Source organism: Aptenodytes patagonicus, chromosome 1, assembly GCF_965638725.1.
Source record: "Aptenodytes patagonicus chromosome 1, bAptPat1.pri.cur, whole genome shotgun sequence".
In the NCBI taxonomy this organism is placed as follows: domain Eukaryota; kingdom Metazoa; phylum Chordata; class Aves; order Sphenisciformes; family Spheniscidae; genus Aptenodytes; species Aptenodytes patagonicus.
The window spans coordinates 221500490-221513623 of record NC_134949.1 but is presented as its reverse complement, the minus strand read 5'-3'; positions in this window follow the sequence as shown (position 1 = coordinate 221513623).

The window sequence follows — 13134 nt, the reverse complement described above, 5'->3', positions numbered from 1 at the left end:
CACTAAAGTAGGTGAAAACATTACTTGAGTCAAGCAAATAATGGGAAAAAGATTTAAACCAGACGAAAGCAAGGAACTTGTGAACACTTCGGACTTTAAGGAGTTGAATCAAGATGAACTTCTGAAGTACATCTCCTCCAGGTTCCCACAACTCCTGTCACCTAACCAGGACACTGTCCTGGACAACCTGCTCTAGCTGACCCTGCTTGAGCAGGTGTATTGGACTAGATGATCGCAAGAGGTTCCTTCCAACCTAAGTGAGTCTGTAATTCTGTGATACATATTGGTGAGGTCTTGTTAATGGGAGCTACATGTCAATGCTCAGTTTTGCATTATTATATATGTACCCAGTAAAGTTTGGCTGTTAGAGGACAAACTGATTCCACCTTGACAGCTTGACACTGTTCACCGCTGGAAAAGTCTGGCAGAAGAAGGAAGGATGATGTGGAGGAGCAGGTATTAATGAAGCTTGCTCCAAAAAATCTGGAAAGACTCCCTAAATGCATGGGGTTGCCATACCCATGGCATTTTGATTAGTAAATAGTAAAAGAGGCAGAGAAAAATAGATCTACTTAATCTTAGAGAGGAAATCTGAGTTGCTGTGTCCTTTGCCATAAAAGCCTCCACCCCTGTAAACTTTCTAGACTTCTGCTGGAGTATACTAGCAATGTTCAACTCCATTCAGGTGTCACAGTTAGGCCCAAGATCCTATTTAGGCCACCTACAATAAAAGTAAAATGTAGCATTCCCTACAGCACCTAAGTTCAAGAAAGAAATGAGATCTTCCTGCTAGCCTTTACCCAGAGCCATTAATCAAAGGGTGCCATCTGTCAGATGAATGTAACGTAAGCACCAAGACTGCTTCTTCCCATGGACACTACAGGGACTTGGCATAGTTCCCTGTAAAGAAAAGTTTGAATCAATGACCCTTTTCTTGAACTCAGGCTTCACAGTAGGCATCTAACTCTGAGTTAGGCAGGAGAAGAGTTGGTCTGAACAAAACTCTTTTTCACTAGAGTGCCCTTCTCTTTAATCAAATGACAAGGAAAGCACACTTTGCATTGCGTTGCTTGGAGGAAGAATTGCTCCTTGCTTTGGATCATGAGGTGGAGAATGAGTCCTTGTATTCAGTGTAGGGATCTGATGTATCAGCTCAGTCCCCCTGACTCCTATTCTCCTGTTGAGGTACTAGTATGACGTTCCCATGCATATATGAGAAGCGGATGGAAAACCCCACTTGCAAACAAACTTCTGGGACAAAAGAGCATCCTGAAAAATTTTCTGGTCTAAATTTCTGGAACCATGCCAGGAAGCTGGTCCCTCCATTTATAAGCAACAACAAAGACCAGATTGCCCTGGAGGTGGCTGCATTTCAGCAGTGGGGATTAATACCATATATGACAGGTGCACACATGGCCCTCAGTAAAGGAAAAGGATAAGAATAATTGCAGAATGATGTACAGTGATGTTTTTTAACTGCTGAAAAACAAAAAATGAGAAAAAATGACATTCTTAAACAGGTATTAATTGAAATAGCCTGACGGTTCCATGAGAGCTTGAGAGTTTTACAGATTTGATGTCTGTAAGGTCCCGTTTGCAACTATGGCATAAAGAAGTTCAAAGAAAAATGCAAAATACTATTATTCCTATTATCTTTCTAAGACAGTATTTTATTCACATTTCTGAACTGTTTGAATTTGCCATGAAGTTTAACCATCCCTATTCTTTTTTGAATGCTAAATTAATTGGTACTGAGAACCTCTGACCTATTTTTTTCTGTTTTTTTTTCTTTTTTTAATCTGAGTCATGTCATTCTAGACAACCACCTAAGAAGAATCTGAAACAGCGGGCACTGTATTTCACCAGACGCTTATCTCCTCTCTGCCTATCTCATTTTAAAAAGAAGCTGTACTGAAAATGGGATTTGATTACAAAAGGAATCAATCTGTAACTCAGCAAAAAGCACCTCCTTCATAATTTACATAGCCCTGCTGCTTCACCCTAATTAATGTTCATCTGTAACTTATTCTTCCTGCAGCTTTGCCCTTCTAAATGAGTGAAAAATGACAGGAAAATTTTGGAAAGCAGTTTGCTATTACAGAATTATAGAAGAAACTGGATCAACTCATTTTAAGTCCCTAGTAATGGTCTCATAGGTCTTAAGAAAATATTGTCATTCAATTTAAATAGGGTTGTATTTGATCCAGGTGCAGCTGGATATTAGAACAGTAATGTAAATACAACAATCTATTGTCAAGAGTGTAGGCGTTTTAATTTCTTTGCAGATGATATAAACCTGGATTTTCTGTTTAACTAGCAGGATAATCAGCATGCAACTGTGGGGTACCATCATTAATGTGATGAAATATGGAAATGAGACTCATGCATAGAGAGAGGGTGGAAGCGTAGTCCTGGGGTGAAGGACCGGATTCATGATCTGGGCTTGATTCCTGTCTCTGCTGCAGGCAGAGGTCTCCGTCTACAGACACAAAATACAGATATTTCCTTTCTCTCACCCTTTGTCTATTTATGGTTGAAAAGCTTAAACACAAGGACCACCTCTTATCTTTTGCACATATATAATCTGGGGCATGGGACCTTGCTTGCCATGCAAATGCATAAATATAAACCTATACAACTGATATAGAGATAAAAGCAATGTGTAAATTGAGAACAGGTTTATAACCAGGCATATGTCTACCTTCCGCACTTGAAAAACTGGGACAGGTAAAAATCAAAATTCTTAGGAATGCAAAAATATCTCAGCAGAAGTTTTGTAACATTTGCCACCTCACCACAGGGAATGATAGAAACAGTTTAATTCAGTATACTTATTAACCTTATAAGTTCACATTTTACTGCAATAGCTGTTTTCATCACAGAGAAACTAATGTATATGTGCAGCCGAAGGAAGTGTTCAAAATCAATTGGTGGAAGCTAAGAATGATTTTTGCACATGCAAACCACATGCATCAATTCCTAGATAATATTTTAGAAAAAGCTATGTATATTCATTTGTATTAATTACTGCTTTTCAGAAATGAGCTCCAAATGTACCCATTATAAGGAAAGTTTTCCGATGCTCCTGTTTTGCACATGAGAAAATAATTTGGCTGGGAAAGTAATTTATTTGAATCTTCAAAGTTTAATTTATGGCATACACATGAGGTTTTTCCAAAGTAACATTATCCCAACCTTGAATTTTAATAAGATGGAGCACAGTGCTGACTTTTATTTTTGATTGTAGTTCAGATAATTAAGATTACTTTAACATTTTAGACAAAACACTGATAAGACCAGCAATATATATGGAAATGGGATTTGAGTTTTTGCTGAATTTATTTCTTCTAGGTAACAGCAAAGCTCAAGTTCTAAGCTCACTTGCTTCATATCACAGAGCACATTAAAATTATGTTTCCATTTCACTTTTCTATAAATGGATTAGCCTTATTTAATTTAAGCAGTTTGCAGATGGCCTTGGAGGGCAGCTCTTGCCCCCCAAATTGTATGTAGTGGAAATACTCTGCTATAGCTCTAACGAATCTGCACTATGAAGGGAAATACAGGAAGAATTAACACTATCTGAAGGATATGGTTCAGGGTTTAGGTACTAATGTGAAAAAAATGGGGTTTCTGGCTTCTTTTCCCTATTTCACCATGTACTTGCTGTGTAATATGTGTAGACACATGATTTAATCCCAGGTTTTAAGCACTGGTTTTTGCAGGTCGTGTCCTAGTGCTTTGCAAAGCTGAACAAACTTATATGGCAAAATCCCCCTGCCCAAGTTCTTACACTGACTCTGCACTTTGCAAGGAGGTGCTCCACAGAGGTCCCCAACCCGGTCCCCTGGACAACCACAGTGACAGACATGGTGTTTTCTCTAGGGTACCTTTGGAAGGAAATCTTGATGCTCTCAAGGATGCACAAGAGCAAGAAAAGCAAACTGGTCTCCTATTATGGAGATAAGACCCAGTCAGGGTCCAGAACTGGGGACACAGTGCCATTGTGTAGACTCCACATTAGTCAATAAGGCTGTGACTATAAAAATCTGTCCAGAAAACAGTCTAGGCCCTGGAATACAATCATCAGTATTACAAAACTGCCAAAACATTCCTGGAATGAGTTTGTACCAGTCTAACTTTCAGTCTCCCAAACAGTTGCTGGATGTAGTTTGCCTGTTGAGACACTCAGGGGACCATTTCTGAAAGGCAGCTTGCATGAAGCCACCTTGTTTCTGATGCCAAGAGAGTTTATTAGCATATATATCTCTGTGACTGCTGGTCTACATGACCACAAACATTTCCAAGCATGTTTCCCTAAGGGTACACCCCTATCCCTTAAGAGAACCAGGGAAGGAGATTGAGCATTGGACCTTGATTCTCCACACTGCTTAATTAATTATCTCACTCTACGACTCTGTTTTGGACCACTCAGTTTAGTGTCCTCTAAGACAGATCTGTCTGGCAGATTTGACGTGAGCCCAGCTGTACTATTTGGCTTTGATCGATCACTGACCTCTTGTATTTAGCAGTATTGGCATTCCCAGTGGAGGCCCTTGGAAGTCCAAGATGTGTAACGTGAACAATGACTCTCAAGGGCAATTTGTTTTTAATGTGCCTGAGTTAACTGGATGATGGGACTTAGCCATGCAGTTACTCAACCTAGTCCACAGAAGATATCCAGAAGGAAGGTCCCCAAACACACTGTTTGACTGCCAGCTACCCCTTGAAGTTCCTAAAAAGTCCATATGTATCTCAGGTTTCCTTCTGAGCATTCTCTGAAAATGTCCACTCCTGAACTTTTCATGATGCTGAGCATATCAGAACTTATCTCACACCAAAATACTGTCTAAATACCTGATTAGGCCTTTCTCTGCACTGTTCATCTGCACAGACTGCTTTAGCATACCTGCTCACTGCACAACTGCCAGACAAAGTGCTGCACACACATAAGCAGAAACTTTTTTAAAATCAGGACTCAGTCAAAATTTTTTTTAAATCAGGAGTCAGTGTATTCACCCAGGATGAGGCAGGCCCGGGTTCAACTAAATCCTGTGCCTGAGGAAATTTGCACCCCAGTGTTCGGCTGCAGACTACATAGGTGAAAGCTTTTCTCAATGCTTTCAGTGGGAATTTTCTGAAACACAAAATACTTACTGAACTAAGTCTCTCCGCATCCTTGCGTAAGAGCATTCATCCTGACACCAGTCTTATTTTCAGTAAATATTTCACAGTATCACAGTATCAGCTAAGTACAATATTTTTCAGCTTATAAAAATTGGAACATCTACTGCAGGAAAGCTCAAGAGAGCCCTTGTTCAGGTATAACAGGGTTGCTAGACTACTCCTCTGATATGTGCTTAGGCTTCCTTATTTAAATGCCTCTCTGTCTTCTAGCATGGTATAGAGACCCTACATATTTAATCCAAGCCCACTGGACAAATGCAAACACAGAGAGTATATTCTGTAACACTAAGTTCCCTTGGTGGTTTTAGCATTTAGATTTTGAAACTCTGAGAGGAGCAGAATCCCTTCAAAAACTTGGGCCATATCTATACGATTATTCCTGTATAGCAAAATTAGGCAAAGAGGTATGATCCTTATTCAACAAGCCCACAACATTTTTAGAATATTTCCTTTAGTTATTTTCCCTCTTTTACAGGCATCGGGGGTATTTTCCCTACCAAGGAACCATGGATCTCCTTACCAGTGTCCCATCCACACTCTCACACAACCCACTTTACAAATAGATAGATAGCATGATAGATCATGCTATCCAGTTTATTCATACTTACTTAGTGTTATTTAAGTTCCTCCTGGTTTACAGTCATAAAACTGAGAACAGAACAGAGACCATGCGACAAAACATTCCCGTTTTACTCCAGTATTGACATCTCTTCACTGTTACTTGTGATGCAGCAAATATAACAGAACTCCATAAGCTGATCATTAGCAGGGTAAACTTGGCATTGGTACCCCAAAGGCCCCTTTGGCGCATCACTGTGACATTGTAATAAATGCAACTTAGATGAAACAAGCTATGTAGCTGGACTTTGACTTACAACCTCCAGGCATGGCCTGAGGAGCTGTGACCCCTTGTTTCCCTGATCTCACCCTGCCAACAACTACCATTGATTTTGTGTGCAAATAGAACAACTGTTCAATTCGTATTGTCATTTGATTTGTTTTAATGATATCCACTATTCACTGAGAACCCTTAAAATGATAATGAGAAACTCAACATTAAGACTGGGCTCAGTGTTGACCCTGGGATGGGAAACTGGTTGCTCTGAAAACATGCATTTTTCCCACTTAAATGTTACAATATCACAAGACTTTGAAAAATAAGACCGCTCTACTTGTTTCCATGTCCACTGAAAGAGCAACCTGACCATCTCCAGCACAGCAGGAGGTATGGATGGACAAAACACACCAAGAAAATGACTGTAGTGTTTGCTATTAAGGGGGTGGCCCTTGCGGCAACACTGAACTTCCAGAGGCACTAAAGTGAGAAGTGCGAACTCTTTGATTAATTCCTACCTGATTTGGATATCCTTTGTGGGAAAGCCATGGAGTTTCTCTGTACATCCCAGTCTGTGTTCTACAAGCTGTAGATACTACAACATTTCTTTGAGAATTTATTGGCTTTGGTTATTTTGATTATTAGCTTTTTGAGATGGGGATTGTCTTTAACAGTATACATATACAGTAATGAGCACAGAGGGACTGAATGCCACCGAAATCTATTCCTTAATAATAGCAACTGCCTACAGCTACCATTGGGTAGCAGAAGGATCCTTTCTGCTTAAGCAGTAACTATCCAATGGGCAAAACTTCCAACTCTGTTGGCCTTCCACCTGGGAGATTTTACAAGAAGAAAGTAATACAGGGTTTAAAACTCACTCAGACTAAAACAAATCTTTGCTTTCATTGGTTGTTTTCATCATAAGTTTAATTTAAATTCTCATAAATTTGTGCCATGTAAATTTGAACATTTGAAAAGGAAGAATTAGGTCCAAGTTTTCAAAAGCCACTTTGTCTATCTATTTGCCTTAAAAATTTAGTTTGTTACCTGACTTCATTGTTAGTATGCTAATTACTTTGACAGCATCTTTGAACATTGCTTGGAGGATTTGGTTTTATTCAAAAGCAGATGTGTGTTTGCCTTAATGTTTTATATTTCTTTGGGGAGTTTTTAGCTGGAGCATAATTTCTGTTCAGTTTGAAATCACATTTGTTAAGTTTTTTCTCAGCTAAACCACAGCAGGGAGAAAATAGCTGCTTACATACAAACAAACAAAACCAGAAAATATGAAGTATAATTGGGAGTACATGGGCACTAAAGCAGGTTGACAGACCTCCTTTGAAAAGAGATTCTGGAAGGAGGGAGAGAACTTTTCTTTTGCACTGACCATCCCATGTGAGTTGCTCTACCCAGATCAAAAGGCAGAAAAGAACCATGTGTCAGAATTATTTGAGTAAAAAGCATTGTGTTCAAAAATCACTGAAGGTCATTAGGATACAACTGATTAAATGTGCTGCCTTCAAGCAATGATTCAAACCATGAGGTTTTGATGGCTACAAATTCATTCCCACCCTTCATGAAACATAGGATCAGCTGTCCATGCTCTCCTTCCCAGGTCATGCTTCAGGCAACGGAGAGAGAATTTCTCTAATTCCAAGTATAACATGGTTCCCCCCTTTCACCAGTCAAGTATTTTTTATTTCTCTGGAATCATTTTGTCACATACCTTCCCAGTTACAACCTGCATGTTTTTCTAGAACCACACACTGACCTTGGGTATTTTAGTGACATTAGCCCCATGTAATCCCAGTCAATCGCTGCCCATGTCTGCGCCAATTAATTGGAGGTGCCCAGGATCACTGAAGCCAATTGGCATGGACATACAGGTCCAGCAAGTCCAGCACAGGGACATGAAGAAGGAAGCTTGAGCACATGAAATACAAAGAGAAACTGCAGGAGGTGGATTTGTTCACCCTGGAGAAGAGAAGGCTCATGCGGGATCTTATTGCTGTCTTATTGCAGAGTGTTACATCTACCTAATGAGAGGGTGTAGCGCAGATGGAGCTGCTCTTGTTTCTCAGGGAAGCACAGCAATAGTACAAAAGGCAATGAACACAAGCTGCAACACCAGAAACTCTGATTAGCTATTAGGGAAAAAAAATTTACCATGAGGGTGGTCAAATTTATGAAAAGGGCCCAAAGAGGGCATGAAGTGTCCATCCCTGTAGAATTTCAAACTGTAACTCGAAAGAGCCCTGAGCAAACTGCTCTTAACTGGCCTTGCTTTAGCACTGATCTCCAGAGGCCACTTCCAACTACAGTTACTCTGTGATTCTCTGACTGCATGATCACCTGCCCTTGAAGCACTGCAGAAGCTGTTTCACTGTTGGACAGCAGAAATTTGAAAGGCCTGAGTCATATTTACATCGAATACACCACATTGACTGGGTGCCAAGATACATCTTTTTAGCATTCAAATTAATCTGATATTCAGACCTATTGTTTATCTACTCCGCACTACAGACATAGCATCATAGAATCATAGAATCATTTAGGTTGGAAAAGACCCTTAAGATCAAGTCCAACCGTTAACCTAGCACTGCCACTAAACCATGTCCCTAAGCACCACATCTACACGTCTTTTAAATACCTCCAGGGACAGTGACTCAACCACTTCCCTGGGCAGCCTGTTCCAATGCTTGACAACCCTTTCGGGGAAGAAATTTTTCCTCACATCCAATCTAAACCTCCTCTGGTGAAACTTGAGGCCATCTCCTCTCATCCTATCGCTTGTTACTTAGGAGAAGAGACCGACACCCACCTCGCTACAACCTCCTTTCAGGGAGTTGTAGAGAGCGATAAGGTCTCCCCTGAGCCTCCTTTTCTTGAGGATAAACAACTCCAGTTCCCTCAGCCGCTCCTCAGAAGACTTGTGCTCCAGACCCCTCACCAGCCTCGTTGCCCTTCTCTGGACACGCTCCAGCACCTCAATGCCTTTCTTGTAGTGAGGGGCCCAAAACTGAACACAGTATTTGAGGTGCGGCCTCACCAGTGCCGAGTACAGGGGCACGATCACTTCCCTACTCCTGCTGGCCACACTATTTCTGATCCAGGCCAGGATGCCATTGGCCTTCTTGGCCACCTGGGCACACTGCCGGCTCATGTTCAGCCGGCTGTCGACCAACACCCCCAGGTCCTTCTCTGCTGGGCAGCTTTCCAGCCACTCTTCCCCAAGCCTGTAGCGCTGCATGGGGTTGGTGTGACCCAAGTGCAGGACCCGGCACTTGGCCTTGTTGAACTTCATACAATTGGCCTCGGCCCATCGATCCAGCCTGTCCAGGTCCCTCTGCAGAGCCTTCCTACCCTCAAGCAGACCAACACTCCTACCCAACTTGGTGTTGTCTGCAAACTGACTGAGGGTGCACTCGATCCCCTTGTCCAGACCATTGATAAAGATATTAACCAGAACTGGCCCCAATACTGAGCCCTGGGGAACACCGCTCGTGACCGGCCGCCAACTGGATTGAACTCCATTCACCACAACTCTCTGGGCCTGGCCATCCAGCCGGTTTTTCACCCAGTGAAGAGTACGCCCATCCAAGCCATGAGCAGCCAGTTTCTCCAGGACAATGCTGTGGGAAACGGTGTCAAAGGCTTTACTAAAGTCTAGGTAGACAACATCCACAGCCTTTCCCTCATCCACTAAGCAGGTCACCTTGTCATGGAAGGAGATCAGGTGAGTCAAGCAGGACCTGCCTTTCATAAACCCATGCTGACTGGGCCTGATCCCCTGGTTGTCCGGTATGTGGCATGTGATGGCACTCAGGATGATCTGCTCCATAGCCTTCCCCGGCACCGAGGTCAGACTGACAGGCCTGTAGTTCCCTGGATCCTCCTTCTGGCCCTTCTTGTAGATGGGCGTCACATTTGCTAACTTCCAGTCAACTGGGACCTCCCCGGTTAGCCAGGACTGCTGATAAATGATGGAAAGTGGCTTGGTGAGCACTTCCGCCAGCTCCCTCAGCATTCTCGGGTGGATCCCATCCAGCCCCATAGACTTGTGTGTGTCTAAGTGGTGTAGCAGGTCACTAACCATTTCCCCTTGATTATGGGGGCCTCATTCTGCTCCCCATCCCTGTCTTCCAGCTCAGGGGGCTGGGTACCCGGAGAACAACTGGTCTTACTATTAAAGACTGAGGCAAAGAAGGCATTAAGTACCTCAGCCTTGTCCTCATCTTTTGTCACTATGTTTCCCCATGCATCCAATAAAGGATGGAGACTCTCCTTAGCCCTTCTTTTGTTGCTAATGTATTTATAGAAATATTTTTTATTGTCTTTCACAGCAGTAGCCAGAGTAAGTTCTAGTTGGGCTTTGGCCCTTCTAATTTTCTCCCTGCATAACCTCATGACGTCCTTGTAGTCCTCCTGAGTTGCCTGCCCCTTCTTCCAAAGGTCATGAACTCTCCTTTTTTTCCTGAGTTCCAGCCAAAGCTCTCTGTTCAGCCAGACCGGTCTTCTTCCCCACCGGCTCATCTTTCGGCACATAGGGATGGCCTGCTCCTGTGCCTTTAAGATTTCCTTCTTGAAAAATGTCCAGCCTTCCTGGACTCCTTTGCCCTTCAGGACTGCCTCCCAGGGGACTCTGTCAACCAGTCTCCTAAACAGGCCAATGTCTGCCCTCCAGAAGTCCAAGGTAGCAGTTCTGCTGACCCCCTCCTTACTTCTCCAAGAATCGAAAACTCTATCATTTCATGATTGCTATGCCCAAGACAGCCTCCAACCATCACATCACCCACAAGTCCTTCTCTGTTCACAAACAACAGGTCCAGTGGACACCTTCCCTAGTTGGGTCACTCACCAGCTGTGTCAGGAAGTTCTTCCACACACTCCAAGAACCTCCTAGACTGTTTCCTCTCTGCTGTATTCTATTTCCAGCAGACATCTGGTAAGTTGAAGTCCCCCATGAGAACAAAGGCTAGCAAGGTACATCACTGAAAATTGAGAATATGCTTGTTGAGAATATGCTCAATGCACAGTTCAACTTACTGACACATAAACAAATTCTCCAAAACAGGGTCATTCTTACTGCTAAGGTTTCCTTTTCACTGCCACTCAGCTCTACCTCACTGGTAAATATTAAAATGAATAAACTAAACATTAAAAACAAAGTTATTCAGGGCCAATAACACTAAGGCAAGAATTGTATCTCACACACACAAATTAATACACAAAATTCAGAAGTCATAAAATGAGATGCTTCAGCAGTTATCAGCACATTAATTATGACATGAAGAGCTGCAATGAAAAAGAAAATAAACAAACAAAAAACACTAGAGCTTTAGCATCTAACAAAATCAAGATAATGGAAAGACAGTATCTGCGGAGTACTGCACACAACTCATGTCTCTGTTAGTCAACCAAAGATCCATGCTGCATACTGGACACATACCATGTGGCTGACTAACAAATAAAATACACATAGCTGCTTAGCTAAGCTTCACAGTAACAGAAACGGCCACACAAAAATTGGCTGCATTCAGCATGGGATCAGCAAGAGTGAATGTGATCAAATTCACTAGGGCTTAGAACCTCCAAAGGGAGAAGGAGGCTGGAAGCACCAATTTATCAAATAAATGGCCAAGAAGCAAACCCGAGACAGATATTGCATCACTGGCCAGACCAGCAGTTTAGCTATTTACTGGGGGATGTCATTAATGGCCAAACCAACACACCACTATGCAAGGGTATATTTTCTTTTTTTGTCCTCTGTTTCAAAGGTGAGGGAGAGGCAGGCCAGTTGTTCCTGCAAGTCTCACTGCATTTCATATTTCATATTAGAGGAACTGTCTTCTGTCCCATAAGATATTTTCTTCCCAACAGCTCAGCAAAAGACAAACCCAGTAAGACAGGCACCAAGAGACTCAGAAAATGTGGATCTTAATCACTGACCCAAGCCATACTCTCAGCTGGACTTGGATCAAAGTCCATTCTCATCCTCCACCTCCACTTTTTAAATGGAAATGCACATTCAAGAGTGGGCGTAAGCTGATCTCTGGAGCTCTTTGGTGAGGAAGAGACTGAGAAGAGTCTGGGATCCCCAGTGTTACAAAGATGGTACTCTGCACTCACAGGAAACCTGAGCTGTGTATTCCCAAGATGAATCCTCTCTATATGGTCTACAGCCATGGTAAGAAAAAATACAGACAGAAGGAAAGCAAGCCACAGTGCTTAGCATGCTTAAGACAACTTTAAAGTGCGTTTTTGTCCTCAAGGTATAGACATAGCTCAAGTCATTCACCCAGTGCCATGCAGAAAGCTGAATGCAGATCTAAGAACTACAACAGGCATAAGGCAAATGTAAAATTTTGACCTTTTCCCAAAGGACAGAAATACCAGTAACTGTACACTGCGGCTGAATTTGTGCCATTTATCTCTGTAGATCAACCCACACTGGTAGGTATAGCATTAACAAGTTTGTCAGTGCCTGGCCCAAGAGTATTACACAGCTGTTCTTCAAAACAATAGTGTGAGTTCAAGCATCACTTGGGCAGAATTTTCAGTACATCCCAGTGTTTGTCTTTCTTCCATTCGTTATCCCTTTTCCATTATCCTATTTTCTTTGTTCCCTCATTTATGCTCAGCTGGTCTTTAATTCTCCGTTCCTGTTTTGGCATCATTATTGTTATTACTTTTTCGGTATTTGTCTTCCCCTACCAGCTCTCATCTGGGCCATTTGCTTTGCCCTTTGTTTTATTCTTGTCTTCTGGACTGGTCTTGCAATAAGAGATGACTGCACGGCAGGGAAATCTTTCATCTCAATGTTCAGCCAGTAAACAGAAATGTTGAGCTGACTCTCTGGAGTCTGGGGTTTTTTTCTCCCCATCAAACAGAACAAAGTAAAACACAACAGCTTTCCTCAGGTAAGCTTCAGAGCTCTGTCCTCTACCAGGACACTCCTCATAGATTCTTCTGGATGGGTCTTCTACATGCTTTGCAATCAGAACTCCCAGTTTACCAGTACAGAGATTATTGTTGTTCTGTCCACGCATCATATCATTTTATTTCTTGCCATTTCATATTCTCCAAAATGCATTTAATGATGTTTCCTT